This window comes from Maniola jurtina, chromosome 7, assembly GCF_905333055.1.
Source record: "Maniola jurtina chromosome 7, ilManJurt1.1, whole genome shotgun sequence".
Classification (NCBI taxonomy): domain Eukaryota; kingdom Metazoa; phylum Arthropoda; class Insecta; order Lepidoptera; family Nymphalidae; genus Maniola; species Maniola jurtina.
The window spans coordinates 10,939,182-10,963,059 of NC_060035.1; the positions used below are offsets into that span (position 1 = coordinate 10,939,182).

General features: G+C 33.9%; 1 protein-coding gene across 5 annotated transcripts in view; it reads left to right on the forward strand.

The window, feature by feature from the left end:
• LOC123866919 (cAMP-specific 3',5'-cyclic phosphodiesterase) overlaps positions 1-23,878 on the forward strand; it is a 600,070-nt gene that overhangs the window by 181,654 nt on the left and 394,538 nt on the right. For 2 of the 5 annotated variants that reach the window (XM_045908708.1, XM_045908709.1), the window contains exon 1: positions 10,418-10,589. The exons of the other annotated variants lie outside the window; for them this stretch is intronic. The gene's annotated coding sequence lies outside the window, so the exon portion shown is untranslated. Of the gene's footprint in view, positions 1-10,417; positions 10,590-23,878 lie in introns of those variants that run through there. 5 annotated transcript variants of the gene reach the window in all.

The window sequence follows — 23,878 nt, forward strand, 5'->3', positions numbered from 1 at the left end:
TCATAGGCTTTTTCAAAATACGAAAAAGTTCCCATAGGATTTCAAAGATCCATCTGTTCAAGACCAAATATAAAAATCGATTAGAATCGATTTTAACGTTGGTACAGAGATTTTATCCCGGACAATCAAAGAGTCCGCGCGGGATCCAAGAAACCTATATCCACGCGGACGAAGGCACAGGCATCACCTATTAGTTACATAATTTTCGCGACAACACAATAGGGCAGAAATTGAGGTTTTGCTATAAATGCTTCAGTTGGAAGAGCGGCAGAAATATCCCATTATGAAGCTCTTAATTCGGAAGCAATTGCTGAAGTTTTGGTGCGAAGGTCTGCCCGCACGTTACGTCACAGCCGGTCGATAGGACGGCGCAGCCCGCGGCGCTCTAAATGCGACCAACACTAACTTTTTAATACTTTGTTTTACATACTTTGCATTATTGTCATTCAAACTCCTGTCATAATTAATATAATAAATAAATACATATAAATAATTTAGGAAAATACCTGTTCTGTGGTTTATAAACGCTATAATTATGTATCCTCGGTAACGTTGCACCCGTATGTTAGTGACTTAAATTTATTTCCTCAGCCATTTACGTTTTTAAAATTTCCTTGAAAACTTTTTTCAGAGATTTTGTACAACTCTGCAAGAGTCTTTATCCTTTGTCATACTGATTTTTAGGGTTCCCTCATAAAAAACCAAGGAGCCGTTATAGTTACGTCCAATCTATCTGTCCGTCTATATTACTACTGCAATTGTTATTCAGACAGAATTACTTTGGATATTCAACTTTAAAGTCAGTTTATGTTGTATTTTTTTTGTACTTTTGTCTTGTATTCTATGTGGATTGGGTTCTTTTCGCGTAACAAAGTCCATTAGGTCTTCCTGGCAATCATTTTCAATCATTAATTTAGAAATCTTTAAAGATGTAAAGTTGTAGAACATTTATAAAAACTTGTTATCGCTACAAAGATTTTTATTCAGATTAAAAAAAAACAGGGTAGGTATCTAACATAAATAGAGAGTCGAAAAAATTACTCTCTAAAATGGGACCTCCTTGAAATAGGTATTTTAAAATCACTATGTTTCTTCTAGTTCGGAGTTCAGACACGCACTCGATCAGTTTTTCATAAGATGGATGGGAATTAATGAAATTGTGTTTGCTTTTCATTTGAAAGAACTATTCTGAAAAAGGGGTTAAGTCCAATATGAAAGGGAAACTAGTCGAGCGAACTATTTCCAGAGTCTACACTTCGTTCTACACCGAGTTTCAGTTGATGCAGGTACATAATCACGTGCATTACACTTTGGCGAGTCAAACGAAGTTTCTCCAAGTCAAGTCTGTTAGCAATGAAAAGCCGACTCAAGTTTCTTGAGTCAAGTCTTAAGATCTTACGTGCATTAACCTACTGGGCTTGGTCCTTTGAAGATTAACATCAAATCTTACAGGACACTTAAGTGTTTTGTGATTTAACATCTACATAGTTTGTAAGATAATTTTTTGAAAGTACGCGAAACAATTAGTGTGATTATTTAATGGGGTTTACCTAAAGGAAAAATCGAATTCAACCATAATGTTGGATTCCACGGTCATTTTCACCTATCGAGGAGGTTCAAGAAGGCTAGAACCCAAAACCGGAAAGGCATTTGAAAAAACGCCTATCCAGTATCAACATCCTGTTGTGTTGATAAGTATCACAGAATACCTAACGATTCAGCAGTGTTTGCCAAATACAAATTACCACTTTTTGATTAATTTAATTAACTACTTTGTTGTCATCGGCCCACCCTAATAACAACCCAATATTATGAAAAACATCAACGATTAATAGACCAATTAGCTAATTTGACCATTTAGCAATAATAAGCGGTTCAGAAACCGTTGATGATTATACTCTGTGTTTGCTTCGAAATAATTGTGGTTGTATCGAATGCTGTTAATTTCCTGAACCATTTTGAACCACAGTTATTATGAACTAAAATCAATAACCCATGCTAATATATCTATCTGTAACTACATTATCTATCTATATATATTATATATCTATAACCACGACGTTTGGTGTATACACTATACAGTATACATACTCGTATTACAATATTATAGAAAGTAATATAGCGTTTTACGAATGTGACCACATTCGTAAAGCGTTTTACTACCTTCCTCATATATAAAGCGATATATTACCTGCGTTCAATATTTCTCTAAACTCTATATACCTAACTCGGTTTATATATTCTGTCTTATTCAGCGAGCACGAATATTATACAACCTGTAATATGAACTTAATTATATTCATGGTAATATATAGGTAATGTCGTTGACTAAACAAATAAATTAACAAGGCAATGCGGGCTGTAAAATCTGGAATTGGATTCGTTTGAAAGCACTGTTTTAGATTTCGATGGGTCGTCTATTTATTATTTATTTATAGGTGAAATTTAGTGTTCTACAATTTCAAGACAGGCGAATTTGATATTCCCTTCAGTAAAACTGAGCGTTGAACATAAACGGTTTAATTATTCCTGGCCATTAGCATTAATTTAACTGTAGGTACGTTTATTTCACTAGTAGGTAGGTAAAATTACTTTCGTAAGTCAAGTTTTCTTTGGTAAGTCAAGTCTCAATTAAGAGAAGACTTAAGAGACGACTTATTTAATTAGATAATCTAGATGGTATGGTATTATTGTGAAATTATATGGTACCTACTGATGCATGCTTTTGTCTACAACTAACTAAATTGTGAGGAGTTACCCATCTGTCCAGTTTGAATTTATATTTTGCGTACAAAGCATAGAATATTACAAGATGAATAATTAATATATTAATAGAACCTTGGCGAAGTTTTATTATATTCTTCAATAATCTACGTCTTGGTGGGTATTATTAAAGTTTTTAAGTTAATTTGTTGTAACTCGTAAATAATTTTTTTTTTGTTGTTTTCAGGTAAGAGTTGCAGAAGTGTCATCTTTGCGTCGGTAAGTAGGTATTTAAAGAAAATCCTATCCTGGATTAAGTCAGGATTTGGATTTGACAAACATAGATGGTGATAGTGTGGTGGACCGTACCTACGGCGTACGATAACTTCAAATATAGGAGAACATAATATTATTATAATGAACTCTCTTTCAAAAGTAAAATTAAAGTAGATGAAAGAAATTGTTAAGTACCTACGTTTTATTGTTCGTACCTACCTGTAGTAGAAAAAATGTGTTTAAATTTCTAATTTGTTATACTTGTAAATATTAGGTATATGAGCGGAACAAACAGGCAAAACTAATAATAGTCAAAGCAGTAACGTTTTGCATCGTAAGTTACGACTAAGTAGGTATGTTGGTTTAGGGCCTCGTTCGCAAAAACATTAAAAAAAAGATAAATACTTAGATGAAAACTGTACGAAACATTGGTCTATCTATATAAAAATTATTCCGTCCACGTAATTGTCTTAGTAATAGGTTAAGTAATTGCTTTTTAGGGTTCTGTACCTCAAAAGGAAAAACGGAACCCTTATAGGATCACTTTGTCGTCTGTCTGTCTGTCCGTCCGTCCGTCTGTCCGTCCGTCAAGAAACCTATAGGGTACTTCCCGTTGACCTAGAATCATGATATTTGTGAAAAGCTAGAAGACAGAGAGACAGACACACTTTCGCATTTATAAAGTTAAGTTTTCGTTTTAAAGTTTTGAATATGTATACTTACTGTAAATAACATGCGCATGTCAAATTCCATTTCCATCACGAAATATTCACTTTATTTCGTTATTGATGTGTCCAAATTGCTGATTATTATGGTTCGTATATTTTATCTAACAATTTATCAGCGTCACGCGCGGAATGCTTATGTTTGGAATGCTTTGGATATTAATCAACGTTGTTCGCTCGAGTGGAAATAAATTATGCGATTTGCGGATTTTCTCGCGGATTATGTACCTAATTTTCTTTGTTGTTTGAATCTTTTGTGACTTTACATAAACTTGTTTGATACAATAAAGGCCTGTCAAAAGCTTGCTCTTTTTTTGACTAAAAAGCTGATTGTGCTTAAACTTTTTACTGAAATTTAACCCGCCCGCGACTTTGTGGGAATTTGTTTTGTAGAATATCTTGCCAAACAATGAAACAAAGATGTTTTCAGAGGTATATATCATATATTATGTTCGTCTCCGCGATGTGTATAATATACTATAGTATATACTTACTCTGTGCTACATTCCATCACCATTGGTTCAACGGCTAAGCATTGAAAAAACAGACAAAACTTTCACATTTTATTGAAAATATAATGAATTTTACTTTGTAGTCTATTTGAGCCAGTAATTATAGGAACTGAAGGTAGTAGGTACATTTCGAGTAGGGGCTTTGTTGTCTACGCATAAGCAGCCAGCCATACGTAAAAGTTACTTGAGCATAATATGTTAGGGAACAAGTCTGAGTAGATACCTTCGTACGTACTGCTTGCTACCTATTAATTAGGTTGCGAGTGAAGAAAGTAATGAATTACCTACTGGAGAACGAAATTACCGTTTAGTATGTCTACTGTTTCCATTTGATGGTCATTCGTCACCAGTTGGAGTGACCACTTCTAGCTACTTTTTACTAATCAGGCAAATCACTTTTTGAAAGGCGTAAAATTTCTGGTATGGGTGCGTTAAGCAGACCAATCAGGTTAGTGATGGATGACGGGATCATTTTATACATATAATTATAATAAGTTGACCAATCAGATTTTTTAAAGATGAATTAATTAAAAATAATCATATCCTCAATAAATCTGATTGGTCGACTAAACGCATCCGCTCCGTTCCACATCAGTTGACAGGGAACCTTATTGATAAGTCTAATGCCTACAAATCTCGAAAATAATGCTGATGTCGTCCATAAAAGTAGGTGTTGTACAATATTTTGTCGGTGCGGTTGATTTGACCGAATATCCCACGAATTGTCAATGCCTATTTAAAAATGCATTGCGTGAACTGCACGGGTCTTGCAAGTTATAATCATCAGCGATCACCTCCTGGAAGTGGAATCCGATACACTACTGTTTTACGTAAATACAAACTTTACGCTTCGTTGGAGAGGAAAGAAGAATGTAAGTCATGTTAAGCTTGGCTGCCTTGCCTTTTATCTGATTTATAGGTACAGGTAGGTACTAGTAGTTTCAGGTGAAGCGAAAGCATTTAATCTATATCTTTACTGTTAGATGGATTGCTGATTGTCTAGACATCTTGTCCTTCCTGGAAGTTTGTCAGTTTTCTCGAAGTTTTCTAGAAGTCTATGGTTTGGGCGCCTCTAGGCACTCTTATGGCGACGCTTGATAAATACTTGATAGTTAATAGTGGTCAAAAGTTTGTGTGAAAATTCGTAATTTTTCCAGTTCTTTTTTGGGATCTATTCGGAGATTCAAAAATGAAGAAATAGTACGTGTTTCAAGATTTTTGGGAATTTCACCCCTCACAATTTTCAAAAATTCCATCAAGTATGAATGCATATATACATGATGCATGTAGGTATATAATATAGTGCAACAACTCTCCATGTTTTTCTTATGGATAAAATGATAATGTGAGATCTGCGATTTCACGCCAGACTTAGTAGCGTGGATAATGGAACCATCGAGTTCTTTGAACTAAATCTAGCCGCATATAAGAATGGGGACGATCACTTGGTACTAGTCAAATCAGCGACTTTTTATCAAACGTCTAAACGCTTGCTTAGCAAGGGAGCTCGAATGAAATACATAGATGTGATGTCAAAAACGTTTGACGTAATTTGACGTACTTTTTTAGTTGAATCGATAATTTAAAATGGTTCGCAAACTTAAAACTAACAGCCATGGACGTATTATAACTATGGACCGATAATAAACTGAAAATGCGTGTCAATTATTTTTGTGTGCGTAAGTCATTTTGTCACTGTGTGCACCATCTAGGGCTGGGACGGCGAATTTGGGTATATCGATACCACATCATAATTAATTTTCTATGTTACTACGACGGACTACATGCAATATATACTTATCCATACTAATATTATAAATACGAAAGTGTATCTCAGTCTGTCTGTTAGCTTTTCACGGCCCAGTAGTTTAACCGATTTTGATGAAATTTGGTACAGAGTTAGTTTACTCTCTAAGAGTGGGCATAGGCTACTTTTATCCCGAAAAAATCAAAGAGTTCCCATGGGATTCTTAAAAGCCCATCCGTTGTACCGATTTGTATATGTACAGAGATAGCTTACGTTCTGGAAATTGACAACTTTTTACTTCAGAAAATTAAAGATTACTCACGGGATTTTTAAAAACATAAATCCACGCGGACGATTATATATTCAGTAAAAACAAAAGTAAAATGAAACACTTTTCAAATAATTTAAATCAATTTATTACGTATTAGGTATTACTATTAACGTAGACATATTTTATGTACTTGCAATGTTATTTTTTGAGACGGAAAGTTTCTGGCAGCATTGAATATTAATTATTTACAATCTTCTGTAAAATATACATACATAAAATCTACACTCATATGTTTTAATTATGTACCTTTAGCAGCTGATACCTGTAAATTGGCCATTTCTCAGAAAATAAGTAAATACGTTCTGGTGCTTCTGGGATCTTGCTCTATTATAAAATAGAAAGCTCTTTAAACGTCAAGAATTCTAGGTCAACAAAATTATAGAGAGCTAGACATTGAAAACTGACTGAGGAAAATGTTCAAAACCTTCCTTTTGTTTTATTATTAGCCAGCTCTCGAAGTGGTTTTCGTTTTTGTATAACCTGAAATTAAATGAATTTATTTATGTCTTGCTGTTACTAGTTAAAAATGCAAAATTCCTTACGATGATAATAAAATTTAAGAAAACATCAGTAAAACATGAGAAATTATTTAAACTCACTTGTACCTCAATCCTGAAAAATAATTGTTGGTCCCTTTTTGTTTAACTATTGTCAAATAAAGAAAAGTGTAATATTACTATATATTTATTAGTGGATAGGTACCTACATACAATTTGAAAGTGCTTAGTGCTTACTGGTTGATGGTATATAAGATATCCTTCAAATATAGTTGGTATTGCATCTGATTTCAATTTATTTATTTTTAAACCAGAAATATGTATAACAAGACTCTTCGAAATGTTTGGAGCATAGACGAGAATATTCCTTTGTCTCCCAGTTTTTTCGTTTTATGGCCCTGATCCACGCAGTTCTAAATTCAGGACATTTTGGAAATCTACAAAAGTAAGCAAATGTTATTTATACGATAAAAGACAAATTTGATTTTATCGATAAAGTGTGTACACATCACTACAAATGATGCCTAAAATAATTCATAAATTAAAATTAAATTGCGCTGTAAAACGTGATTTTTGTCAGTATTACACGAAATAATTACACTTATAACATGTAAATCTTTGATTTTTAGCGATTTTCGGAATAAAAGTCGCGGTTGGTATCGATGAAATAGTTATTAAAGACTTACCTATGAAAAGGCAATTCAGGAACTTGGACGCCTTCTTTCTCATATCTGGAGGCACAAAACACAGCGTCACACATTTGGTTTTTAGTTTTTATCTTAATTTTAATCCAGACTTTTGTGATTTTTAAAATTTTATAAAAACGCTGCATCAAATCCCAATGTTTTGTCTCCAAATGCTGACAACTACTGTCACCAGTTACACATACAGTGCGTTGTTGCCAGACTTATATGAGCTATCGCTTTCACCCGAACGGAGGTTCCCTGAAATAGACCGAGATAACAATACCTAGTTGACACATGGATGTACAAGAGCGGCAACAACCTATGACTACCTCTATTGTTTATACTATCTCTATGCTAACAGCGGCTGGATTTTACGAATTTTGGAAGACTTTATTTTTGACATATATCCCGATTGTACCATAATATTTTACTAACAAGGCGGTGATAGCTTATTTTACTAACAAGGTTTCGATCCCGGGCCATATAGCCTTAGACGGTTTCCGGTACCCGATATATGGTATTGCAGGTAACAATGTAATATAGAATTCTGAGTTCAGTTTCCTATCACTTCACGATTTTTGTTTAGACTCTATGGTTAGTCTATGGTAAGTTTAGTCTCTAGAGACTCAAACAATCACATAACATCAATCGTGGAACGAAGAACTGTTTTAGACCGTTGGTTAATAAAACAAGGTAGAATACTTGATTTATTAGGAGTTATTATGAGGCGCATAATTTAAAACAATAAACGGACAAAGTCACGATAAAATTTTAGTACCTTAATTACAAACTGCTCATTGTTCTAATTATATAAATAGTAGGTACGTGAGCTAAGTACTTAATTGCAATACCTATTTGAATAGTCTTAAAAGGTCGATCCCTTTGTTCGTTCTTGAACCTTAAGTTTAATGAGTAAGGTATAAAATAGAATGTGCATTTTGATACGCAGTTAACTTTATTATCATTTGTATCATCTAGTGTGATTGGAAGAAAATTAAGTACCAATAAATGAATATACTACAGGTAGGTATTGTTTAAGTTTATTTACACCTATCTTTAAAATTATAACGTACCAACCTATAACGTGTGAGTTCATGATTATGTTTAAATTCAAATATACTATTACAATGGCCATAATACTTAACTTATTATATTCTTCTTGGATAATATTATCTTTACCTACGTCATAAATTAAACCCCTAAGGAGGTTCAACAGAAGCTGAAAATGTGTATGAAGGTCCGTCACTTTTCAAGTTATATCAGGAGGCACGGCCTCACACTAAAGTTTGTAAACACTGTTTTGTTAAGATAATAAAGATTTATTTATATATTTATGTAATGAATATTGGTACCTATTTGGGCTTTCGGGACAAAATAAATAAGTATTAGTTAGTAATACTAGTGTAAAGGTGAAGCCAAAGCAGGTCTGCTAATCTGTATAGCATTGTAGTCTCTTGAAGTCCTAGTGCTTAGAAATTAGTAGGACCTACAGTTATTTCTAAACAAGTTAATCAAGCTTGGATGAATTAAACACAATTAAGCCATTCTAATATTGTGAAGGTGCGTACGTAAAGGTGTTAGGTGACTGTTACTTTTCACGGCTCAACCTGAACCGATTTTGATATATAAATAATTTATATCTCGAAAAATCAAAGAGTACCCAGCATGGGATTAAAAAGAAACTAAATACATGTGGATCAAGTTGCAGACATTATATAGTACCTACTTTATAACAATCATTGTAATTGACACAGTGACATAACATTAACACGTGTTTAACAAGAACACTTTTTGCGGTAGGTAGGTACTTCATCGTTATCAAAGCCTTGTAAACACACACTTCTACGTTATCGAAACGTCGAGTTGCGGTGTAAGGCTTCCGACGTACGTTAATTTGCACTTATTATGCTTCACCTTTCAACGCCAAAGGTATCGGACTATCTCTATTAAGAGGAGATCTATTGAGCGTAATTTGACTTTTCTCAGACTTAGACAAACAAGGAACAAAGGAAGATATCTCTGACGTAAATCTGCCTTGTTTTAACTCTAAGTGAAGTCTGAGCAAACTCAAAGTACTGTTTATAGATCTCAGCCTATGGTTCAACAGCACTTTGAATGCGAATTTGTATCGTACGTGAACGTATAATAAACAATTTGACTCGTGCGAACACGAAATTCGCACGAAAACGCATCCAAAGTGCGGTCGGCATAAGAATATACTGGTATAGTCTATTAGTAACCTGCATTAAAAATTGTACGAGATGTATTTTGGTGAGATTTTTACATTAAATGGTATATATATATATATATATATATATATTTTATAGGTATAGTACGCGACAGGTCGAGAAGGCAATCGGGGTATGAGGCGGTGGGAAGCCCCGTACCTACATCCACGCTATCCCGCACCGGCTTAGCGCGCTGTCTGTGTGGGTGTGCCTGGCGTCTCCACCCCGATTGCCTTCTCGACCTGTCGCGTACTATAGGTAGGTAAGACGAGCGAACAGCTACAACTTTCCTACCCAGAGAAAGTTGCTAAACTTTTACATGTTATAACTTTACTGTAGGTGTATTTTGTTTCCTAACAACGATAAATACAAAAACGTAGCACATATTACTAGGAGATTATGTTTATTAGCAAAGGGCGAGCTGATATTTTCCTGATAAAGGTAAAGGTTGAGCTACAATAGGTCGTGTCGTTAGAGCAGCAAATGAACAAACAAACGACTGGAGATGACGATCGCTGGAGCGATTTAGGTTATTTACGAGCGGGGGATGATCCAGGTCGGTGCGTTTCCTCGTCAGCGAGGCGGACTGGCCACTCGACGTTCGCGTCCGCTCCGCTCCAGTGGTCAAGCCGCTCCAGCCCGCTCCGCTGCCCGCCGTGCGCTCCGCTCATGGCCCTCTCTACGTAGCGGAACGCACCCACAGTCCTCTCTTAACCGCGAGTGAGCGCGCTGCCTCCCGCGGCGCGCCCTCCGCACATCGCAAGAGGCACATGCCTACGAAATGTCACCTACCTGCTTCATATATTTTCCGATAACGTCCGATTAGCGATTAGTACCGCTTAAGAGCACGTCGACGGGTGCCGCTGTCGTTCAGAACCTTTCCGGTATTAAAATTTATCCTCAGTGGAATTTATTTGAAAGAGTGTCTATTGCATAAATGGAATGTGTTGTTAAAAATTCGAAACCTTGAAACTATGTTATGCTGTTTTTTGTGCGCCTTCTAATAGTCGTTGATCGCGTCGCGCTGCTAATTAACATAGCCGCGTGTGTATGTTGATTGTTGTGTTTTCCTTTGACGCACTCAGTTACCCAAAACTGATGCTGGAAATTGCTGTGATTGTTAAAACAAAAGCGTGCACGTTTTCCTTTACATGCTCATCTAATGGTATCGGATTTTGAGTCTGATTGTGAGTTCTTCTGTCCGGCTTATACGATCCGAAGTTTATATACAAACTGACCTTGACGGTAAGAATACAACAATGCAACTTTAAAAGAATAATAAATGAATTAAAAAACTTAAGTAGCTACCTATAGTTAGTCACGTTACGTAATGAAATGATACATTAGCATTACTCGGGTTTCAGAGCGACGCACTATCTATAGTTAATATCATTAAATAATTAAGTCCATTAGTCCGTAATGCATATTAGTGCCTTAGGGTTTTAAAATATAGGTATCAATCCATTGCTATACTTACAACTGCAGATGTGCAAAGGTCTCGACTCTTAAGTAACATTGATCATAATTAAAACCTTTAAATGTACACCTACAGCAAAAATAGATATAACACAGAAGACAACTAATGATATGGTACCCAATGATATCAAATAAATAAAAATATCATTGATAGTACCTCGTAACTAAATATAGAAGAGGAACGTGTTAAAAAGAAATTATTTCGAAACTTTAATAACATTATAATTTTCGAATTGAAGAAAGTGTGCATTATGCTTGCCAATGGGTCTGATTTTTTAGTCAATAGGTTTGGATTTATAGACTAGCACTTGGCTAAGCGCTAGTCTATAAATTTAAAAAAATCATCAAAATTTTATACTACCTACTCTAGTAAGCTCAGGGATGTAAGCCTGTCTGAGGGTGTAGCGAAGTGTAAGGGACGTCTCCTTTTAGTACAAAGGGACGTATGCGTTCGTGTCGATAGGGACAAATACTAAGTTTTCAGTGCTGTCTACTATTTCTATAAAAAAACCTGTTCCTTTTAATGAATCTATCAAATCAAAAGAAATTTTGAACAAATCGCAGTTTTATTGTTGTTGTTAATACCTTAGATTATGTTTATTTTATTGCTAACACCACTATCTCAGTAGGCCTGCAATATAACGACTTACCTACATTGTTTTATTCAGATTAGAGTTTGTAATGCATTGTTTCACAGTCGTTATTCTTGTATTCATATATGTATTGTTTTATCATTATCTTCGTCTCATTACACATTATAATTATTCAAACACGCGTTCAAATTTATACACAACTACTAGCGCCCGAGTCGAAACAGCATTTACAATAATTACTTAATTATACTTATGGTTTTCATTTTCTCTCTAGGGTTTCGTATGTCAAAAGGAAAAAAGGAAACGTTATAGGATCACTTCGTTGTCTATCTGGTTGTCCTGTTTGTCAATGATAACCTATAGGGTACTTCCCGTTGACCTACAATCATGAAATTGGTCAGGTTATGTGGGTCTTATTTAAGCACAAGTGAAAGAAAAAATTCGAAAACCGTGAATTTGTAGTTACATCACAAAAAAAAAAAATGTGTTCACGAGCATAAATATTAGTTTCAAATCACATATAAAAAGGTGCCGTTCGTCATTAACTTGCAGTGTTGCACATAAAAGTGTTAAACTATCTTGTACGACGGATCCATTCGTGTGCGAATCCAACTCACACTTGACCGGTTTTTTAGGGTTCCGTTCCTCAAAAGGAAAAACGGAACCCTTAAAGTATCACTTTGTAGTCTGTCTGTCTGTCTGTTCCGAGTACGGAACCCTCAGTGCGCGAGTCTGACTTGCACTTGGCCGGTTTTTTTACTTACAGTGTATGTATGGTGTCGTATGTATTTTTATTTTCCTACCTAATGATTCTGATAACGACAGAGTCTACACTTTTATTCGTTTTTGGATTTTGATTAATCGATGAAATCGATAACACAATAACTTGTAGTCTGAAATATTTGTAACAGTACCTACCTCCTGTGGGACGACGTTATGTAAGGGATTAGGAAACAATAGGGTGCTCATTGATCAAGTACCATCTTCAAAGTACAGGGTGTGAAACGCGACCTTGATAGATAGATATTATACGGTTTTATATTTTTGTTACTTTAGTAGGATACTAAAGATTAAAGATAAATATGCGGATGATATTATCTTTAGGTATATCATGTTAATTGATTTTTTCATTTAATACAATAAAGATAGGGCTAGGTCAATATAATAGTCTCTAGTAAAAACAATGTAATTTTATGCTTCAAGTTAAAGCTAAGGCTCGCAGAAAATTTTCTTTAGAATAAGATACCAAGCCATTCAAAAAAGAGATTTCAGAGGAAAGCAAAATTCATATCCTTTCAGCATATAAATAGGTCATGAGGTTTTTCATAAAAGCTGAAAGCCCGTAAAATTCATTCATACATGTGACTGACATGTCATTGTACAAGTACCATTAAATCTATACATATAATAAAATTGTAGAAAAGTGGTGTCTGTACAATGGAAATATATAAAAAAAAAGTAGCAGGGGTTGTTATTATATCGATGCCGAACCCGAAATTGTAATTAATTTTTTTTTGTCTGTTTGTCTGTTTGTCTGTGTGTTTGTGCACGCTAATCTCAGAAACGGCTTATTCGATTTAGATACGGTTTTCACTAATATATTATAGTAAGCTTCACTTAGCATTTAGTGTTTATTTCATGTCAATCGGTTCATAAATAAAACAAAAAAAACTAAATTAAAATCGGTTCATTCGTTTAGGCGCTACGAGGCCACAGACAGATACACAGATACACAGATACACCGATACACAGATACACAGATACACAGATACACAGATACACAGATACACAGATACACAGATACACAGATACACAGATACACAGATACACACGTCAAACTTATAACACCCCTCTTTTTGGGTCGGGGGTTAAAAAGTTATGTCAATTTAAAGAATCACGCGCGCCTGAGAGTCCGTGGCTATAATATAAAGCGCGGTCACTATTCCACGCGAACGAAGTCGCGGGCACAGCTAGTCATTACTAATATTCTTTGAGTTTTTATAAAAATTGTCTATTTATTATCAATACATAGTTCTATGTATAATTCTATGTACATTTTTTAAGTGAAATATAGTATATTTAAGTGAATAGTAAATTAAATCACCAGTTCATTGGTTTCTTCACAAAAATATTTGAACTTTTTAAGAATTTTATAACGATTATGTTGCTACCAGCTACTTACAATAGAATAGGTAAGTACGTCCTAACCCTTGTTCAGCAAACTTGGCAGTAGAATGTCTAAAAACTTTAGCAGTCTATTCACGATTTTAGCCACGACACTTGTTTATGTTTTCACATCGCAACATGATTGCTATCTTGTATGCTAACAAGTGCAATAAACTTGCACTTTTTCTGAGAAAAATTTAAAAACTTCTTATAACCTAGGTATATCGTGGTTTCTACACAATGCACTGTACAAACATGAATTCAACGTATCAGCAATGTATAATTTTTATAAGGATCAGCGGTAGTTTGTAAGAAAACTCGTATCTTTTTACTTCATCCACGGCGATTTAAGTTTTTGAAAGATGCCGTTGGACTTGAAATTTATTAAAAATTCTTCTTTAGGGTACTCAAAGAATAGGTCCTCCTTTTAAATCTCTAAGTTCACCTGTTTAGGCTGTGTGTTGTTTGTCAGTCAGTTATAGTACCTACTACTAATGAATGTATGTAGGTATACTGTATAAACAACGTCAGAATAGAGATTTAATTACAAAAGTTTTAATTATAGCAAAATATAAAGCAGAAAATGCAAGTTAAAAAAAACAATGTAAATATGTAGTAAGTTCTACTAGAAAAAGTGAACCTATAAATAAAATAAATTGCCGCGTAGCTTCCCGTGGTTTCACATGTTCTACTATGAGAATAGAAACAAAGGGGCAAATATAACAGTACCCCATTCATTAAGTTCCGTTGCGCAGTGTGTAACGTTATTATAGTGATCATAATAAAAACTTCTGAAAATAGAACGGGAACGATACTTAAACAAAGCAATATGACTGAAGGCGAGATAGATCATAGATGTAAGATATGTAACACTAAGCATACGTACATAAACCACATAAATAAGACAGTTGGGGTTGTATAAAGAGAGTTAAAAAAAGCCAATATAGAAAGAGGATAAATTATTATAGAAAAAAATTCATTGTAATGAATATCAATCTTATCAATCTTCAGCACTTTAATATAGTTTAGCGTTATAGAGGCGATTAATTTGTTTGAAAATAAAAGAATTAATTAATTCACTGTGATGTTCGTATCTAGTTCATTCGGCTGAACACAAATCTAAAAAACAAATTAACAATCACAAAGAGAGATTTTGTGGCGTGGGACGTTCCCATTGTGTGAACACAGTTTACGAGCTCAGCCAAAAATTATTGTGCAAAAGATTATCTAGTCTTTCTAATTCAGCTAGTTTGAGTAATTATTATTTATGCTTTGTAATACACATATTATCTAAGAAATACCTATGTTTTATACGCGTACCTATATGTAGAGATATAAAAGGTATTTTACTTAACTACGCTTATAAAACAAATAAAATAAAATAAAATATTTAATTTTTATATTCAAATAAAATTTGATTAATAAAGTAACATTAAAAAATTAAAGTAACCTAAAATGTAGCAAATTGTACTGAAATTCGTAAATTAGGTTACAAAAGAGTACCTATAAAATAAGTAAAAGAAGTCTATTTAGGGATAAAATAGAATATTGAATTAGGAGACAGGAAACGGGAGATTTGAAAAGCAGAATAAAAAGTTCTCTGAATTCAATGAGACTTTTAATTGAACCGCTACCAAATTTTATTTACATCTAAACGTCCCGCTAAAAACAGCTATTAAATTGAAATCCAGCAGCTTGAAAATCTTTTAAACGGCAATCTGTACATTTCTGTTTGATTATAGTTTACATAAACATTTTCTTAGCTGTCAAACACAACTTCCATTGTTTGGAATAGTTAAAAAGCTGAATTGTAAACAGGATATTTTCAAGTACCTAATCTTAAGAAATTCTTTGTTGTGCAAATAACGATATGGTTTGAGAAATATAAAGAACGTGAAAATTGTCATTCGCTTTTATTGGGGATTTCTCCAACCATTTGTTCTGGTTCTGAAGATCCTAGACGTGAAACGAAAGCTATAAAATTAGCATATTGTTATTATATTACATTATATTATTACATATGCAATGATATCGCACTTGTGCTTTCTAGTAAAATTTTGAGTAAGAAGTAATTGGAGAAATTGGCTCTACAGATTATTTTTGATTGTTTCGCTTAAGATACCGTTATTAGGTTTATCAAACAGATAAACCAAATAATTTTCATGATATTTGCCGTAATTTTGGAGTTATGTACTTGGAGGCATTTATGAAACATATAACTTTGCTGACACAAAATTTTGCGGATGATCGCAGAATTCCAAACAATATTGCCGTGACATTTGCTGATAATACTCGCGCACGAGTGATTTATAATGTCACTGTTCAAACCATGTTCAAACACGTAATATTGATGTATATTGTTTTGGTAAACGTAACTTAGTCCATTTGCGGTAATTCACACACTTCAGTGACTTCAAAGTTTTCATTGGGAGTATTTGTTATAAAACTTAAATTTTTTAAATTTATTATTATTAAGTATTTTTGTTATCTATACTAATAAATAAAATTGGAGTGTCTGTCTGTAATTTCGAAATAACTACCTCATATTAAGCTCATATGGTTATTTGAACGATACCATAACTGAATCACACGTTTTTAAAATTTTTGTCTGTCTGTCTGTCTGTCTGTCTGTCTGTCTGTCTGTCTGTCTGTCTGTCTGTCTGTCTGTCTGTCTGTTTGAAAAGGCTAATCTTTGGAACGGCTGAACCGATTTTGACGGGACTTTCACAGGCAAGTAGAGGATTGACCAGGGCGTAAAATAGGCTACTTTTTTAACCGACTTTCAAAAAGGGAGTTGCGTTTTTCTACCTATGTACACCAAAATCTCCGAGATTTCTGAACCGATTTGCGTCATTTCTTTTTTAATCGATAGAGGAACTTTGCGACATTGTTTCATAAAAAATTTGGAGTCTAACTCCTCAATCCTGATGCTGCAGGGGATCTGACCAATCCACGCGGGCGAAGCTGCGGGCATCAGCTAGTTTAATAGTAAAATTGGTACCAACTAGTTTGGTGAGAGTCAACGACTGCTATGTAATAAATACTACGCACAAGATGGGTCGTTCTAAACAAATTGCGGACTGCAACTCGTTTCTGCTTACAACTTGATATCCAGTGTCATATTAACTTTGACAGATTTATAGAATACGATTTTTGTACGGAGTAGCTGTTTCTGATTTCAATGAAATAGCAAAAAACTAATTACGCTTATTAAGGAACAATTTCATTAGATCTGACAAAGCGGAGAAATACATCGAACAGCATGTTAAAAAGAAAATATTTACTTTCTTTAAAAAAGCAGACTTAAAATTCAAAGTTGTATTATTTCCAGAAAAAAGCATACTTGAGATTTTTTGTTACTATGCCTTCACAGCGTCTGTTTTAAAGAGCAATAGTAGGGATCAGCTCGAGCTAATCCATAAAAGATGAGTAAAAGTGCTAAGCAAAGAATCTTAAGCATAAGAAGAGTGTAAGGGCGATTACTGACTGCATCCGATCCGAATCTGTGAAAGTACGTCCCGAAGTAGTCATAGAATTATTTGTATGGTAGCTTACGCACTAGCTCCGACTTCCGTTATCCGAGTTTTCTCCGTTATCCGTGAGAATAGGTATCTCGGATGGGCCTCCGATTCAAGTCGGACATATGACGCAGAAATATCAAAGATGTCCATTGATTTGCTTGGATTTCGGTCAAAGATCGGATTAATGCGTAAGTAATATCCGAGTTCGCTCGGTTTTATATCCGTATTTTCACGGATTCGGATCGGATGAGTGCGTAACTGCTCGAACCTTGGTCAAATTGTTTGGCAATTAGACTTATACATTGATATAAGGTTTATTAAACAAGTGTTAACTAAAAATTTATAACACCCCCGACATGTGAAGGTTACAGTAAATAGAAAAGAGCTGATAACTTTCAAACGGCTGAACCGATTTTCTTGGATTATAGGTAAGAACACTCTCGATCAAGCCAAGCCACCTTTCCAACAAAAAAAAAAAAAAAAACTAAATTAAAATCAGTTCATTAGTTTAAAGGAGCTACGATGCCACAGACAGATACACACATCAAACTTATAACACCCCTCTTTTTGGGTCGGGGGTTAATAACATAATTACCTTTTATTCTATTGAATTTGCTTTTACAATGTGTAAAGTACCATTAACAAAACTATTTTACCACTTAGATATTATTTTAATTTCGGAGTAGAAAGGTAAACCTCAAGTCAAGTTCACGCAAAAATTCGATTAAAGCTGGGTTGTTGCTAAGAACAAAAAAACGTTAATTATAATCCGATTTGCGATAGAGCAATGCTATATCGATAATATCAGCTACAAAAGCTTACACTGAAAATGTCAAAGGCTAATTTGTTCTAATACCAAGGCTACCGCCGAATTTTGCTTCAAGGCCCACAAAATGTATACATTAGGCAACGTTTGAAAGGGGCAAGCACAAGTTCAGAGTTTAGAACTCGAAGTTAAATTCACATTAAAGACGCGGAGTTTACCGTAGCATGCTCACTAGTGATGTGGGTTAAACTATTCGTAACGGAAATGTCGAAACTTCTGTTAATTACCACAACTTATACATAAATAATGAGGACAAAAACGTTATTAGTTAGTATTTTAATGGCGTAATATGCTTTACGCCATCGGAAATACTTACTAATAATGTATAAGCAATAGTTTTTGAATAATTTAACTGTTTTTACTGAATGTATAAAAACCAAATAAGTGACAGCTAGAAAGTTGACAGTCATATTACTTGTCTTTTTTGTTATCTATACGTGGCCCTCGGTGTCTATACGCTGATTTCGTTAGTTAAACTTGTCATTTTTCGTTCGTCATTCTCATTCTCATTTGAATCAAACGCAATGAAATTTTGTAGATAAAATTGCTCTAGAAGTTATATAGTCTCTGTGGTTTTTTCTGATTTCTTCAGATTTCTGTAAAATTGTGTAGTTTTAACACGGATTCAAAGACTTATGGATCTTTGAGCCTTTGTTAGTTTGAAACTACACATTTTTTTAAAAGAAATCATGCTATGGATGGACACAGATATTTGTTACTAGAACGTTTATCTACAAAATGTGTCTGAGTTTGATTGGTTAATATTCAAATTTTCTGCAAAATTGCTTTAAGTTTGATTGATTAGTATTAAGATGACAACTAAATATGTTTGTATTTAGAAGCTGAGGAGCACGCTTGGAAAACTTCTCTTAACCAACTTAATAGAACACAAAAATTGGTTGGGGCAATCGTTTATACTTGAACCTATATTAACCTGTCCAAAGAAGGTACCCCAAATATATTTCTATCTGAACTAGACCTCTAAATCACAGTTGGCAACGCCCCCTAACAGAGACACAAATAGTGCCTTTCTTATGAAAATCTCAGTATGACTTATGAGATATTAGGGTCAACTGGATATCAATTCATACAATATAAAGGACGAGAAATTGAGAATCTAAAGAACTGTCCTTTAGGTTCTAATTTCTCGTCCTTCGCAGATTCGTAGTGACTATCACCTATAATAGGTAGCTTGAGTGATATTATGTTTAAATCAAATGCCCAATATTTGCTAGCTCATCTAACATTTTTGTAAATAAATAGTCATAAAACTTGGTTCAAGAAAGTCAGTTTTATTTTAAGGCTACAGCAGACAATCAACGTTTGTGGGATGTAAAATCTCACTACCCTATTGCATTTGCATCTGTTGAGAAGCTTACAAAATACCTTATCACCAGTGGTGCTCTATTGATTGAGGCAATGACGACGATGACTTATATACTTACCTAACAATTTAAAAAAAGTTGTCGATACCATTATCTCCTCTTACATAAGCTATCGATATAATTTAGTTATTTAGCACGAGTAACATCCCTAGTGCAGACGATTTAAAAGTTTGCTATGCACTCAGCGAATGGCTGCGCAACTCAATATTGAAACAGACAACTTGTTATATTTATAATCCCTGATGCAAAACGGAAGATCTTACAAACTTAAAGGTACTATTCACAACTTTTTTATAGCATTGCAATGCAGCTTTGAAAAGAGAAAACCAATATTGTTTGTTTTGTTTCAAAGAAACTTTTTAAAAGAATCCAAACTACTTTTTGTATGTATTTAAGTGTATGTATAGGTAGTGCTTTGCATAAGGTACCTAATAAAAATATTTATATATGTTACAGTCATAGTGATTAAATAGCTATTATACATAATGACTGGTCATTATGTATAATATCAAAATTGACTAGACAATGTAATAAATTAATCACTTTATCCGGATATTATTCATAATAGCGGTTCAAAGTTAGCCTAAGTAATAAATACGGTCTAACTTTGAACCTAACCTAACCTAACCTAACCTAACCTAACCTAACCTAACCTAACCTAACCTAACCTAACCTAACCTAACCTAACCTAACCTAACCTAACCTAACCTAACCTAACCTAACCTATGTACCCGTTATAATACATAATTATGTCATTAAACCACGAAATAAGTCTCAAAAAATAATATTGCTACACATATAGTTAGGTATGCATAAGGCAAATTGAAATATAATTTTATAATATTTACCTGTAAGTACCTACTTGTTTTATTACATCATCCAAGTCTTCGAAGAAATTATATAAAATTGCTAGTTAATGTGATTAATTCTGTGTCAATTATCAGTTTATCTAAATTGGGTAGACATTATAAATAATGACTAGATAATATATATAATATCAGGATTTATTACTTTGGCTGTGACATATATATATCTTGGGCGGTACTCCCAATAGATTTCAACATGGAGTTATTCTAGGGGCGAATGGAGAAATTCCTCGAAAACCAGCAACGCATTTAGCGGTTCCTCTGATGCTGCAAATGGTCATGGGTACTAAATCACGTAACTCGCCTGCTCGTTTGCTCGCTATTTTTATTAAAATAAAAAACTTCAATATCCATATACAGTGTTTTTCCAAGATCAAAATACTCCACATTTTGAAAATTGTAACTTGTAATACCTCTAAGATTAATATCTAACTTTAGTTGATTGGACTGTGGCTTTCAATAATAAAATATTATCAAGTTAAAGTGGGCTTAGAAATAACACAAACTTGAGCAAACTTCCGATAACAAACCATGAATAACAAAAGTGAAGCCTAAGTTTTTCCTACAAAAATGAAAATATTTTCATCCACTTCTAGACAGCTTTATAAATTTATAAGTAGCAGTTTTGATTCGGTAAAAATGTTTTTAGGTATTTTGAGTGGAAGAAAATATTTTTCCAAAAATTCTTGAATGACTGTTTTAATCGTGGTGCATACAAAAAAAAAAGTGACAGGGTAGTGCGGACACATCTTAGTGGTAATGTCCGCGCCACGAATAAGTATAGTTCACGACAGGTCGACATGGCAATCGGGGTGTCGATAGCGCGGTTGACGTGCGGGTGCGCGGGGTGTCAATGTCAACAATGGATGTCTAAACACATGCTCCTTTTTTTTTCTCTTTCGTCTGGCTTTACAAAGATTAGCCAATGTCAAGTTTGTAGTTATTTGTAACAAGTTGGTTAAACTATACAAGTATGGACCCCGTCTGTGCCGGCACTCGTCGACACACGCACGGCACCCCTTTAGAGCGCTTTCCAGTCAGTTTTAACAAAAAAAAAAAACACTGCAAAAAGGCAGAGCACGCCCGCCCGCTAACACCAACACAGACGAAGTCACACATGCTCTTATACATCCATCTTTAACAGGGTTGCCTGCCATAGGATGCCTATAAAAACCTGGTATAAAATTACTCTAACAATGTTTTAGAAAACAAAATCTTTTTTCTCTATAATTTAATGTTAAAGACTCTGTTTTGCTTCCCTAAGGCTTAACTTTCAAAGAAGTCTTTCTTAGAATGCCTTTAATAAAAGGTTAACATATTATTCTCGTCAACTTGAACAGTGTTAACAGTTTAAGTTCATTAAATAAAGAAAATTCATTGTTCGTGAATACATGTATGTACCTACCTAGTAGGAACCTAACTACCTAAAAACCAAAGTAGCAGCCCGCTTTTGTCAGTCTATTTGCTTATAATTTCTATATTTCTTAGTAACGTCCTATTCGGCTTTTACCATGATTTATAGAGCATTTCTCTAGGACGATTAATTGTATGACATATAAATTAGAGGCTTACCCATTGAAACAGAGTCAATTTAGTAAAATATTAAAAAACCAAAAGTAAAACATACACACATATCTATAAAAAAACTGCTTCCTCAATAATTATGTCACCATGTATATAATTACAACGAAATTTAGAATATAATTACTATGCGTGAGATCCTAAGTTGCTTCTATGTTTGCAGAGTATTATATATTTTTAATATTTTAGTATGAAACTAAAGTCGCTACGTAAGTTTAGCAAACTTTCCAGACATGACCGAATTAATACAAAGAAACGATGAGTGACGCCCCACATAATCATTTCCATCTGAATGCTTTCAAAATACAAAACTTAGGCAATTCTAGTTAAAAAAAATATTTAAAATAATACGAGAATTCAAAGATCGATCATAAACGAACTTATGATTTAATTAAATCTGCAAATATATAAGTAATAATTATAGTATTATGGAAATAATAATGTTAAGAGCGTCTTTACTATCAAATCTAAAACAAACAAAATTATTGCGTTATAACCTTTCTTCACAGGTGAAGTAGAAACTAAACGCACGCAGAATTCCATTTTTGTTTGAAAATGAGGCCCGCAAAAGGCTTTTTATTATATTATGTGTACAAGTAGAGATTACGATTTATTATACTAATTATTAACTACATGATATCATAAGACATATCGATTAAAAATGGCGGTCTCAAAACAGCTGTTATATTTGATGTTCATTTTAAAGTCGGATGGAATTGGCGCACGAACGCTACTTCCGAAGCTATTCTCAAGTTGCACCTAAAAAAGTTTTAATTCAAAAGATATTCAAAGTAGAGCAGAATTTGTATAACTTGAGAAAACATAAAGCAAGCTGAGTATGATTTGGCTAATAGGCCAGGGTATTCGCAAAGCCTATGGTTCCCTGGGGCAGACATTTTCCGAAGTAAAGACAAACTTATTCGCTCGTCAAAATCCATGAAATTATTCATTTTATTATTAAAATAAATAAAAAATAGCAGGAAGAATTCAGATAAGGCGTACATATAACATACGAGGTATTTTAAGTCTAAAGGCTGAAAATCATACTTATTTAGATGTTTTATTACAAAACCGACCAAATAGTCAGCCGTCTTTTTATGCTTAGGAAATGTTTAGTTTTATTATTTCCTACATCCATGGTTAACATATCAGAAGTTTGACATTTTATCAATTATATAACATTTTTATGTCAAAAAACAGTAACTTAGCGTTTGAAATGCTCATAACTACGAGTATTAAAAGTTATGGGTTCCATCTCAAATTACTATTATTATGCTGCAATGTTTACGATATAATATACTGTAATAATTGTTGTAACAATTTTGTAAGAAGTATTATTATAATGTGAGTTTCGCAATTATGTTACCGCGAAGTAGTATTACAAAATCCTTGCGTCTTTATAATTTGTGTGTGCTACGTTATGCTTTTCAAAGTGAATGAATTATGAACACGAATTACCAATATAAGAGACGTTTATGTTTTGTTTACTAACGTAAGCGTGCGTAGTAAATAACACTGCATATTACGCCTCAATGACATGCCCTTCGTTTTAATTGGAATTTTAACAACTAATATCTGAACGATAGACAGTTTTAACCATAAGAAAACATTTCTCCTCCTCCTCACGTCATTCCCTTATCGCTGAGGATCGTGGCTTCTTGCTGATAATACCCTCTTTATCTTACTTTTCCACCTGATCCAACATCTCGGGCTATGGCTGCGTAGCCTCTTTTGTTGATCTTCCTGTGGACATGAGCTT